The sequence below is a fragment of the Lolium rigidum genome, chromosome 3, assembly GCF_022539505.1.
Source record: "Lolium rigidum isolate FL_2022 chromosome 3, APGP_CSIRO_Lrig_0.1, whole genome shotgun sequence".
NCBI classification, from domain to species: domain Eukaryota; kingdom Viridiplantae; phylum Streptophyta; class Magnoliopsida; order Poales; family Poaceae; genus Lolium; species Lolium rigidum.
Genome location: NC_061510.1, coordinates 218,943,085 through 218,955,892, shown reverse-complemented (window position 1 = coordinate 218,955,892; position 12,808 = coordinate 218,943,085).

Below are 12,808 nucleotides of genomic sequence, written 5' to 3'. Positions count from 1 at the left end.
ATTGAATGAAAGTTGAGTACATATCTGAGGATCATGCACGTAAATTGGCATAATTTTCTGAGCTTCCTGCAGGGCAGTGGGCTCAGATTCGTGACAGCAAAGAAATCTGGAACTGCGCAGTAATCCAAATCTAGTACTTACTTTTCTATCAACGGCTTAACTTGGCACAACAAAACACAAAACTAAGATAATGAGAGGTTGCTACAGTAGTAAACAACTTCCAAGACACAAATATAAAACAAAGTACTGTAGCAAAATAGCACATGGGTTATCTCCCAAGAAGTTCTTTCTTTTTAGCCATTAAGATGGGCTCAGCAGTTTTAATGATGCACTCGCAAGAAATAGTATTTGAAGCAAAAGAGAGCATCAAGAGGCAAATTCAAAACACATTTAAGTCTAACATGCTTCCTATGCATAGGAATCTTGTAAATAAACAAGTTCATGAAGAGCAAAGTAACAAGCATAGGAAGATAAAACAAGTATAGCTTGAAAAATTTCAGCACATAGAGAGGCATTTTAGTAACATGAAAATTTCTACAACCATATTTTCCTCTCTCATAGTAACTTTCAGTAGCAACATGAGCAAACTCAACAATATAACTATCACATAAAGCATTCTTATCATGAGTCTCATGCATAAAATTATTACTCTCCACATAAGCATAATCAATTTTATTAGTAGTAGTGGGAGCAAATTCGACAAAGTAGCTATCATTATTATTCTCATCAAGTGTAGGAGGCATAGTATAATCACAACAAAATTTACTCTCAGCAGTAAGTGGCATCAAAGGACCACTATCATTATAATCATCGAAATAGGAGGCAAAGTATCATCAAAGAAAATTTTCTCCTCAATGCTTGGGGGACTAAAAATATCATGAAAACCAGACTTCCCCAAGCTTAGAACTTTCTATATTATTGTCAACAATGGTGTTCGAAACGTTCATACTAATATTACTACCAAGCATGCAAAGAAGATTTCATAGGTTTTTTAATTTTCGCATCAAACAATCCATGTTTTAAATCAGGAAATAGAATAAGAAGCTCACTCTTGTACATTATGCCAAACTAGTGTAAACAAGAAACAACAAGATGCAATTGCAGGATCTAAAGGAAATAGCTTTGAGCACACACACAACGGCAACAGAAAAATACTTTACCTGAGACCGTAGTATGAGAGCCTTTTTACCTTTCCTCCCCGGCAACGGCGCCAGAAAAGTATGCTTGATGGCGTGTATTTCACACGTTCGTTGGGCAACCCCAAGAGGAAGGTATGATGAGCACAGCAGCAAGTTTTCCCTCAGAAAGAAACCAAGGTTTATCGAACCAGGAGGAGCCAAGAAGCACGTTGAAGGTTGATGGCGGCGGGATGTAGTGCGGCGCAACACCGGAGATTCCGGCGCCAACGTGGAACCTGCACAACACAACCAAACTACTTTGCCCCAACGAAACAGGTGAGGTTGTCAATCTCACCGGCTTGCTGTAACAAAGGATTAACCGTATTGTGTGGAAGATGATTGTTTGCAGAGAAAACAGTAGAAACAAGTATTGCAGTAGATTGTATTTCAAGAAAGAGAATTGGACCGGGGTCCACAGTTCACTAGAGGTGTCTCTCCCATAAGACGAACAGCATGTTGGGTGAACAAATTACAGTTGGGCAATTGACAAATAAAGAGAGCATGACAATGCACATACATATCATGATGAGTATAGTGAGATTTAATTGGGCATTACGACAAAGTACATAGACCGCCATCCAACCGCATCTATGCCTAAAAAGTCCACCTTCAGAGTTATCATCCGAACCCCTCCAGTATTAAGTTGCAAACAACAGTACAATTGCATTAAGTATGGTGCGTAATGTAATCAACAACTACATCCTTAGACATAGCATCAATGTTTTATCCCTAGTGGCAACAGCACAACACAACCTTAGAACTTTCGTCACTCGTCCCGGTGTCAATGCGGGCATGAACCCACTATCGAGCATAAGTACTCCCTCTTGGAGTTAAAAGCATCTACTTGGCCAGAGCATCTACTAATAACGGAGAGCATGCAAGATCATAAACAACACATAAGCATAACTTTGATAATCAACATAACAAGTATTCTCTATTCATCGGATCCCAACAAACGCAACATATAGAATTACATATAGATGATCTTGATCATGATAGGCAGCTCACAAGATCCAACAATGATAGCACAATGGGGAGAAGACAACCATCTAGCTACTGCTATGGACCCATAGTCCAGGGGTAGACTACTCACTCATCACTCCGGAGGCGACCATGGCGGTGTAGAGTCCTCCGGGAGATGATTCCCCTCTCCGGCGAGGTGCCGGAGGCGATCTCCGGGATCCCCCGAGATGGGATCGGCGGCGACGGCGTCTCGGTAATGTTTTCCGTATCGTGGCTCTCGGTACCGGGGGTTTCGTCACGGAGGCTATTTGTAGGCGGAAGGGCAAGTCAAGAGGCGGCACGGGGGCCCACACCACAGGCCGGCGCGGCCAAGGGGGCCGCGCCGCCCTAGGGTTTGGCTCCCCGTGGCCCCTCTTCGTCTCTCCTTCGGACTTCCGGAAGCTTCGTGAGAAAATAGGCCTCCGGGCTTTTATTTCGTCCAATTCCGAGAATATTTCTTTACTAGGATTTCTGAAACCAAAAACAGCAGAAAACAGACAATCGGCACTTCGGCATCTTGTTAATAGGTTAGTTCCAGAAAATGCACGAATATGATATAAAGTGTGCATAAAACATGTAGATAACATCAATAATGTGGCATGGAACACAAGAAATTATCGATACGTTGGAGACGTATCACGCGCTCGTCGAGTCCTTCGAGTCGGAAAAGAAGCTCCAGGACGACGCCCGTGCCCGCGAAGAGGCGCAGATTCGTCGCGCCGTCGAGCTCTCCCTCCAGGCGGCCCAGCAGGGGAGGGCGGAGGAGGACGCGCGGCAGGAGCGGCACCGTCTGGCCACCGCCGAACGCAAGGAGAGGAGGCGCGCGCAGCAGGAGCTGCGGCGTAGGGGAGGCGACGACGGGGCGGGGCCGTCGAACGCACCGCCGGGCGGTCAGTAGTCTAGGTTTAGATGAAATCTAGCCGTTTTCATTCAAACTTTGTAATATATAATCAAAATTGAATGAAAACCTTTATTTTCGTGCACCAATATTCATTTGGGGGCGGCGTTTGGGGGACGCGGCTGGGGAGCGACATCCCCCAAAGGCGGCACGAACAAAACACGTCCCCCAAACGCTCAATCCGGCGCGGTTTGGGGGACGGTTTGGGGGACGCGACTGGAGATGCTCTAACACATAGATAAACCTCTCTTCTCTCAAAAACAACTACTCGTACATCTTTGTTTCTCATATAAACAAGCAACTACACATCCAAGATTACAAAAAAAAATGATGGTTCGAATATTGGCACAGTCAACCGCTCGACAAAAAAAATATTGACACGGTCTTCAAAATATAAAGTGTTGCCGCTAGTTTTGATTGTAGTGTATGTGTAAACTCCAATATATGTATAATATTTTAATATAATTATCGACAGAAATATATGTATATGGTTTTCCAGTTTCTAATGGAATTTAAATAATATACTAGTCAAGAACACAAGATATTGTATTTAACTGTTTTTGCTTCGGTACACCCCTCTTCCCATATTCAAACACATCAAAGGCTTGTATCGATTCGTACCCCCTCATATTATCACTTTTATTTCAAATTGGGGGAAGTTACATGTCTTCTCGTGGCATCTATCTAGAATCTCACAAAAAAGTAATGCACTACGGGGATATCTCTGGGTCGCACGGGACTAGACACGTTTTTGTACTGTATGCACTTAGAATTGTAGATACTAATACATATTTTCTATATATTTGGTCGAACTTAACAAAGTTTGAGATTGACCAAAATGATATGCAACATATTTTGGAAAGGAAGGCACTAGAAAATTATTACTTTAATCTTCAACTTGAACCAATAACCTGATGTAGACATGATCAGGTTATGAGGTTTAAAAATGATACAATTGAGAAACACCTTTCTTTTTGCAAAAGAAGAAAATTATTTCTTCACCCGTGGAACCACTTCATGGTGACCCCAGGTGGCTGCCTAGACTCTAAACCGGAAATTTTGTTGAAGTTTGTTTATAGGGAATTTTCGAAAAAAAAAGCAGGATTAATCAGCTTATATCGTTCCCAGACAATGCTAAAAATGGCAAGGCCCTCTTTGATTCAAAGGATTCTCATGATAATGTTATGGAATTCAAATTCTTAGGATTTTTCCTATGTTGGTTGTTCGATTTGTAGAATGGAATTCCATATGAATATGTTCTAAGAAATCGTTTGTACTATATTTCATAGGAGCTCTTAACATCCAGTCAAACCTTATTTTAAGAATAATTTATCTTTTCTGTGATGAAATTAAAGAAAACTTGGCTATAGATGATATCCTATAGAATAGAAATGGACAAGATTCCTACACTTTTTCTGGAATCCTCACGAATTAAAGAGGCCCCCAATGGTATTATTTGTGTGGCATATGACCACACGTATTGGTCTGGTCATTACTAACAATAAAATTAGCTTCTACTAGTTCTATGTCGATTGAGAATTAAATTTATAATAATTAGATTTGCATCGTAATTCATACAAATAAGAATTATGCATAGGTGTGCAATTGCAAGTACTCCCTCCCTTTTTTATATAAGGACACAAAACTCACATTTTAAATACGTGGGATGGTTAATAAATAATAAAATTAATTATGTGGAAAAGGTATTATTTTCAGCTAATTAAAAAAATTAAATAAAGAGCATATATTAATATCGCGGAGATACTAATTACATCCAGTCTCTGTAACAACGCCATGCCCTATTGCCATTACGGATGCACACGGCAAAAAAAAAGAATTACAAAAAAGAAAAGCTCCCGCTACAGTGATCCATTTTTTGAAACAACAACACTAAGACCACCAAAACAACACCAGAAGTCCACCTTCTCCATAAGTGACGCCTCCAAGAAGGAACAGTGCATGAACGCTGTCGTTGCCCGATCATAGATCTTAGGTTTTCACCCTGTAGAAAGTCCTCGCTCTCAAAACAATGTCTTCAACAAGAACATTGCCAGGCACAACCAATTAAGGCAAGACCATTGATTTTCACCCTGAGAACTAAGACTTTGGACTTCTCCTGTGCAGCCGCCCCCACTTGCATGTCGTTGCTTCAGGTCATGAATCGCTAAGCCAATTCATCCTCGCCACAAAGACTCGAACCACCATCGCTAGTTCTCAAATATCGGCTTTCATGACATTCTTCACCATCACCATGGAACGAGAACGTGCTTCATAATATTAACAGCCAGCAGAGCTTCGAAGCGCTCCCTCCGAAATCAAATGGTCATAAGAAACACGGACGCGCACGACCGAATCCTACCCGATCCAACAAACTCTAGGCATTAATCACCCAGTGAAGTACGCCGGCGGAGCCTTCCGGAACATGACACTGCAGGCAGATCGATGAGAACATGCATCTGACAGATCAAACTCAGGGCGCAAGATGAAATCTTACGACCACCACCTTTATTCAAGCCGAGCTACTAGAGGAGATGATAGCCCAGAGCGCCGCTACAGAAATCACCGGCGTGGTCAAGCCACCACCAGATCCCTGCATCACGTCCTGGCTGAGCCCCAATGGCCTAGATCTTGGTCCGAATACCAAATCCTGGCTAGCCAGACCCCCGCTGCTCGCAGCATCGGTGGATCACCTTCACCTCCTCATCGTTGCTCAGCCAGGGGAGGACCAGCTGGTGAAACGGCCGCATCACCCCAAGCCCCACCGCGCCGCCTCACGACGACGGGACTAAGCAGGGAGCCTAGACCCGCTGAAGCCGCTTGCCTCCTCCGTCCCGACCACCGCCCACGATCTTATCCGTCGCCGCCGCCCCAGCAACCCCCTCGAAGAGAAACGCCAATGCCTTCACCACTAGCACCATTAGGTATTAGGGCTTCCGCCACCGGGCCCACACCGACGGTAGCGACGGAGGGGAGGCTGGCCGAGGAGGGTGGATTCGGATGGCGGGATCTGCCCCCCTTCCCCCCGACGGCGCGTGAGGCATAGCTTCTTCTATAACCTCAGGTTTAGAAATATAAATGGTGGCCAATTAAACATGTTGCATGCCGAGGAAGTACATCTTTTATCTAATTACACGTGAAATTAAGTGAGTTCATCTAACCCGGAATTAACGAAGTTCTAAGTCGACCAATTACTAGACGCGTCGGTAAAATTAATTAACGTCATCTACCCGAGGAATAGTTTCGGTGTTCCATCCGCGGACTCGCATTTCTAGGCTAGCATCATCGCAACTACAAAGCACTTTTTTCCTTATGGTTCCTTTTCCATTATGGATGGGTCGAAGATTCGGTTTTGGGAGGATAGATGATTGGGATCAACCATTCTTCGCGAACAGTTTCCAGCCTTATACTATAGACATAAGGGTGACACCTTGAAGAAGGTTATGGAGACAACTCCACCCTTTATGAAGTTTAGGCGCGATCTCATTGGTCCCCGACTTACTTCTTGGAATGAACTGCTACAAATGTTTGGTTCAGTCCAGTTGACACATGACTGATGTATTTAGATGGGGACTTACCAAAAATGGTTTATTCTCGATAAACTCCATGTATAATGCGCTAATTGAACCCATCCAACCGGTACTCAATAATAAACCCATCTGGAATATGAAGATACCACTGTTGGATGGTATATTCGTCGGGGTGTTATTCGATAAACTTGCAAAACACAACTAGCATGGTTGTACGAAATGTGTTTTCTGTTCAGAAAAAGAGACAATAAAACACATTTTCTTCCTATGCCGTGTTGCTATGTCTATATGGTCAATCATTCAGATAGGGTCAACTTTATACCTACCTCTAGGTTCAAAACAGTGGTTCAAAACGCTTATCAGAGTGGGCGCGATTGATGTTATATGGTCGCCATGGCTTTCTAGAAATGATAAGGTTTTTAATGATAAAAATTATTCTCTTATGTAGGTCATTTACCGGTGTACCGCTTTGCTCCGTTTATGGTCGTCGATTCAGCGATTGGAGGACCGCAACCTCGTTACGGAGATGTTTACACGATTGAAGAATACAGCTACGGAGTTTATTTTCCAACATGAGCGGTTGCATAATTGTCGGATCGCAACCAATATAGACTAGTTGGCGGTGTTTGCTTCTTCTTGATTTAATTTTAGAGAACGGCTGTGTTCATCTTAGCTATGCAGAGGTTAGATGTAATCTTAAATCTTTTGAGTAATAAAACATCTTTTATCGAGAAAAAAATCTCTGCTTATATTATCCTGGAACTACATTATTCATCGAAATTTTTGTTTCGCTCCTTTAGCATGCGCTGCAAACTGCGCAGCGCTATAATTTTTTTGGGCGTGGGCCGGTTTGCGCTATCCCAAGCGCTATATTTGGGGCGCCGGCTACAGCGCGCGGCATCGCGACGCAAGCGCGAAAAAACCCCGCGCTGAAACTTCCCCCGCGCCACCGCCCAATCCCTTGCCTCCGCACGGCCGCCGGCGCAATTTCGGCGATGGACGCAACCTCCGGCACCCCACCAACCCCACCCTACTCCGTCCCGCCAGCCGCCGCCGCCGGCTCCATCGCGCAGCCGCCCCATGCGCCAAACCCTAGCGGTGGTGCCGATGTCGGCAGCACAACCGCCGCTGCTCATGCGCTCTTCGTCCCGCCGCGCGCGACGGTGCACACAGCCGCCGGGAAGTCACGGGCGCCGCTGATACGTCCATTTTGCATCACTATTTTATATCATAATTTACTGTTATTCATTGATATATTTCATATTTAGAGATGATACTTATGTTATTTCACCTATTTTTACATGTTTCATGATTATTGGAGAATTACTCACCGGAGTCAGGATTCTGCTGGAAAAAGCACCGTCAGGATACAATATTTCTGAAGATCAACAATTGGCGGAAAATATACCGAAGCTCTTATTTTTCCAGAAGGCGGAGCCAGCCAAAAAGGGAGGCCGAGGAGGGCCGCCATGGGCCCTCCCCATAGGCCGGCGCGGCCACCAGGCCAGGCGCGCCGCCACGTGGGGAGGGGGCCCACGACCCCCCTCGGCCATCTCCCTTTCGCGTACTTCATCTACTCGAAACCCTAAGGTGCAGAGGACGAGGGAGAATAGACACAGCCGCCTCTGCGGGGCGGAAAACACCAGAGAGAAAAGAGCTCTCCGGCAGGCTGAAATCCGCCGGGGAAATTCCCTCCCGGAGGGGGAAATCGTCGCCATCGTCACCGTCATCGAGCTGGACTTCATTGGGATCATCATCATCATCTCCACCACCGACACCGTCATCTCCACTGCTGCACCTCGTCTCCGCTGTAATATCTAGGGTTGAATCTTGATTATTTCATAGGGGAAACTCTCCCGGTGTTGATTACTCCTTGTTATTGATGCTATTGAGTGAAACCATTGAACCAAGGTTTATGTTCAGATTGTTATTCATCATCATATCACCTATGATCATGTTCCATATGATGTCTTTTGAGTAGTTCGTTTAGTTCTTGAGGACATGGGTGAAGTCTAAATGTTAGTAGTGAACTATGTTGAGTAATATTTAATGGTTTGATATTTAAGTTGTGGTGTTATTCTTCTAGTGGTGTCATGTGAACGTCGACTACATGATACTTCACCTTTATGGGCCTAGGAGAATGCATCTTGTATTCGTTTGCTAATTGTGGGGTTGCCGGAGTGACAGCAACCTAAACCCCCGTTGGTATATCGGTGCCAGGGCCGGTCCTGACATGGTAGAGGCCCCGGTGCAAAAGAACAACATGGGCCCTCGTATGTGCTCGTGTCATTCAGAGAATTTTTCCATACTTCGATATTTATTTAAATTCTGATATATTTATATAATAAAAAGTATCTACAATCTATATACATCTAAATTTAGATAAACTTGCGAAATTTTTCTTTTTGATAGATGTAGTTTATAAAGTCGCTGATATTTGTTCTTATATAGGCATCACCCTTATTTGGTTGTACTTGTACAATACGTAATCAAGGTTCTAAGAAATATCTTTATAAATAGTATTTGTACTACTTCCTTCGATTTATATTAATTATTTTCTAATGTATTTTTTTTTGACAATCAAATTATTTTCTAATGTAGATGTGTCTAGATATATTGTAGTTGTAGATACATCCATACTAACGGCAAGTAATATGAATTGGAGTAAGTAGTAATTTTGTTTTGTCAAGTGCTACATTTGCTCCTTTTGGGATTCTATAATTCATTTGCTAGTTTGCCTAATTCCCGTCCAAATACTTTTTAATTGACATCTTAGCACAAAAAGATTACAAATAATATGGCATAAGTTGAAACAAGAACATGTGGAGCGGGACTGGATGTCGCCACGGGTAGGAAGCAAATCCCCTTCTGGTTCAGTCAAGTAGAAGATGATTTCTACTCGGTCAAATCCTCTTTGGTATCTCGATTCTATGGGGACTGAAAGAGTGGGGACTACAAAAATCATCAGAAAACACAAGAATAATCAACGATGGAAAGAAATCAGATTGGCTGATGAAGAATAGAAAGCTGTGAGCAGGGCCTGCTGTGAGCTATGTAGAAGATGATTTATACTCACCAATGCAACTCGAGAAGATATATTTGTATAATATCAATTAGGATCTTGTTCTCAGCCGCGGCAAAACAGGGAAAGAAACTATAACAAGCAGAAGACAATCTTTGCATAAGCCAATGGAAATTGGGGAAGGAGGAAACAAAACGGAATGGGAAGACGAAGGAGATGGAAGTGCCACGGATGGCTCGGTCATTAATCGCATAAGTGATTCACACAGCAATTAAAGGCCTCGTGATTTTACAGTTTGAGTATTACTCCAATCTAGCGCATACCTACTCTGCCGGGGGGCCTTTGGATTTTCGGGCCCAGTGCGGTTGCATCGGATGCATCGGCTCAGCGTCGGCCCTGATCGGTGCATGAGGGATAGCAGGATCTCAGAGTTTAAGGTTGTGGTTAGATTTATCTTAATTACTTTCTTGTATTTGCGGATGCTTGCAAAGGGTTTAATCACAAGTATGCATTAGTCCTAGGAAGGGCGGTGCATTAGCATAGATTCACCCACACAACACTTATCAAAACAATGAAGATTAATCAACTATATGAAGCGAAAGCACTAGACTAAATTCCCGTGTGTCCTCAAGAACGTTTGGTCCTCATAAGTAAACAAACCGGCTTGTCCTTTGTGCTAAAAAGGATTGGGCCACTTGCTGCAATTATTATTCCCGCATTTTACTTACTTGTATTTTATTTATCTGCTATATCAAAACCCCCGAAAACTTGTCTGTGAGCATTTACAGTGAATCCTTCATCGAAACTGCTTGTCAACACCTTCTGCTCCTCGTTGGGTTCGACACTCTTATTTATCGAAAGTACTACGATACACCGCCTATACTTGTGGGCCATCAGCCGCCGAGGAAACCGAGGCGCCATCGTCCAAACGCCCGTACGGGGCCGTTGCCGCCGCCTCCGTCGCGCCACCCAAGAAAACGAAGGCGGCCGCGACCCGCCTGTAATGTCCCAGATTTAGAGACGATCGAGGGGTAGATTTTAGAAAGGGATGTGCATTGCATAGTAAATTCTGGGGAAATTTCGCGCTTTTAAACAAAAACTGCATCGAAGGGGGACAAGTTTCTCTCTCGACACCTTACAGGGTTAGGGTTTCGAGAGTGCGACAAACTTGTTTCTCACTTCACTAGTTTAGGGTTTTGAGAAGAGAGGGGAGAGTTCACATGATTGAATTCTAAATGTTATAACATGGTTGAATTCAAACCAAGGTTGATTTTGAATTTCAAATTCAAACATTAAATAATTACTTTAAGTAATTCAATTGAGGAAATTCATTAAGCAAATAACCAATAATAAACAAGTTAAACAATTATAATAAAGTAAAGCTCATTAGAGAAAACTTTGAGCTTTATTGATTATCACACAAATTACAATGTCATTACAATATCCATAAGTGAAATAAAAGAATAATACAACACATTACATAAATGGGCAGAATAGAAGAAAGGAAAATAAAGAAAAATTACAATTTAATGAGCCTAGACTAAATTCTACAAGATCATCTTCATTTGATCTTGTATATGATGAACTCCAAGTCCATTTTGATCCATTCTTGATCCCTGCACATAAACATAACAAAAGAGAAGTTATGCCAAGTGGTAAAACCACTTGGCAGGTTAGAAGAATAATGAAATTGAGCGAGATATGGATCAGCTCTGCCGAGCTGATCATCTCCAAACCAAGTTCGGAGCATCGGGTGCACACACACACGGCCACACTTGCTCGCCGGGCGGTGTGCATGCTCAACGGCACACACGGACCGGGGGAGAGTCACCAAGATGACCGAGGCCAAGGCTGTCGACCGGAGGAGCCAACAAGGGATCATATAAAACCTTTTCACGGCCAGAAACCCTAGCGGCTCATCGACGGGATCTCCAAAGGGTAAGAACACAAAGAACGGCTAGAACAAGAAGAACGGCCGGTCTTTGTTCAGCACTGTCCAAACTCACCACGAACCGAGATCAAGAATCACAAGCCACAAGGAGGAGCGGGGCAAGCCAAGCAAATCACCGGAAGCAAAACCTCTACAACAACACTTTAATCTAGGAGGCTGGAGTGAGGTATACAATTCATCATGAGCAAACCGGATGGTTTTGCTCATAAATTACACGAGCATGATCTCAATCACACCACAAGGGTAGAAACCCTATATGTGAGTCATCATATGGCTACTTGGCCAAATTGGTGCAAGTGAACAAGAGAGAAACAAATAGGAAAGCACCACAGGAACATTGGCTATGCCAAACTAGTGACATAATCAAAGAAATCCAACAAGGGATGAACCTATCTAGCTAACCAGTTTCACTCAGCACCTATAGCCACTACACCATCAGACAGATAGACAATATGTGTCTATTCTTGTTTGTCAACACCAAAGATCACTTGGAAATCCCACAAAGAAATAACCGAGTGATGCATTCACTAAGCCATAGCAAGCCCACCGGGGTGGGAGCTACCTAAACGGCAATGAATTGCTTGTCAAGGTTACCTCAACCACTGAAACAGACCAAACCACCAAGCCAAGCACAAATATCATTACCCGGATTTGGGTTCAAAAATGAGCTAGGGTCCCCAACCACTTGTTGGCATCCCTCTAGCTCCATTAAGTTCATCACAAGAATCATCAACGCAAGCGAGTTCATCTCATTTATCCATCAAACAAAGTAAGGTAATACGGATAAATGAATTATATAAGTAACCAAGCCACCAAAATCATGCACATGATCCGGAGGATCCATGCAAGCATCGGCTGATGCTTGAGCAAGCACCGGCAATGATGCTGTGCCACACTTATACACGAGAGAAAAGTAACTGACAACCCACGAGGCAACGGGTATCCAATATAATGATCGGCTATTGATGCTCACAAGATCATTAAAGCCTGTTAGAGCATGCTACTTGCATGCTAGAACTCATTCTAAGCATTAACACATGGACGGATAATTAAATCAATCATATAAGCTGAACAATTGCATCACGAGATAATGACATCGGGCAGCACAATTGTATCCGGAAGCACTCCATCAAGGGATGGAGCTGCCAAGTCGGTAAAATGCTCAATTGAGCATGATCATGAATTATAGCACGAGAGATAGCACACCGAAACAACGGCACTTGCCAAAGG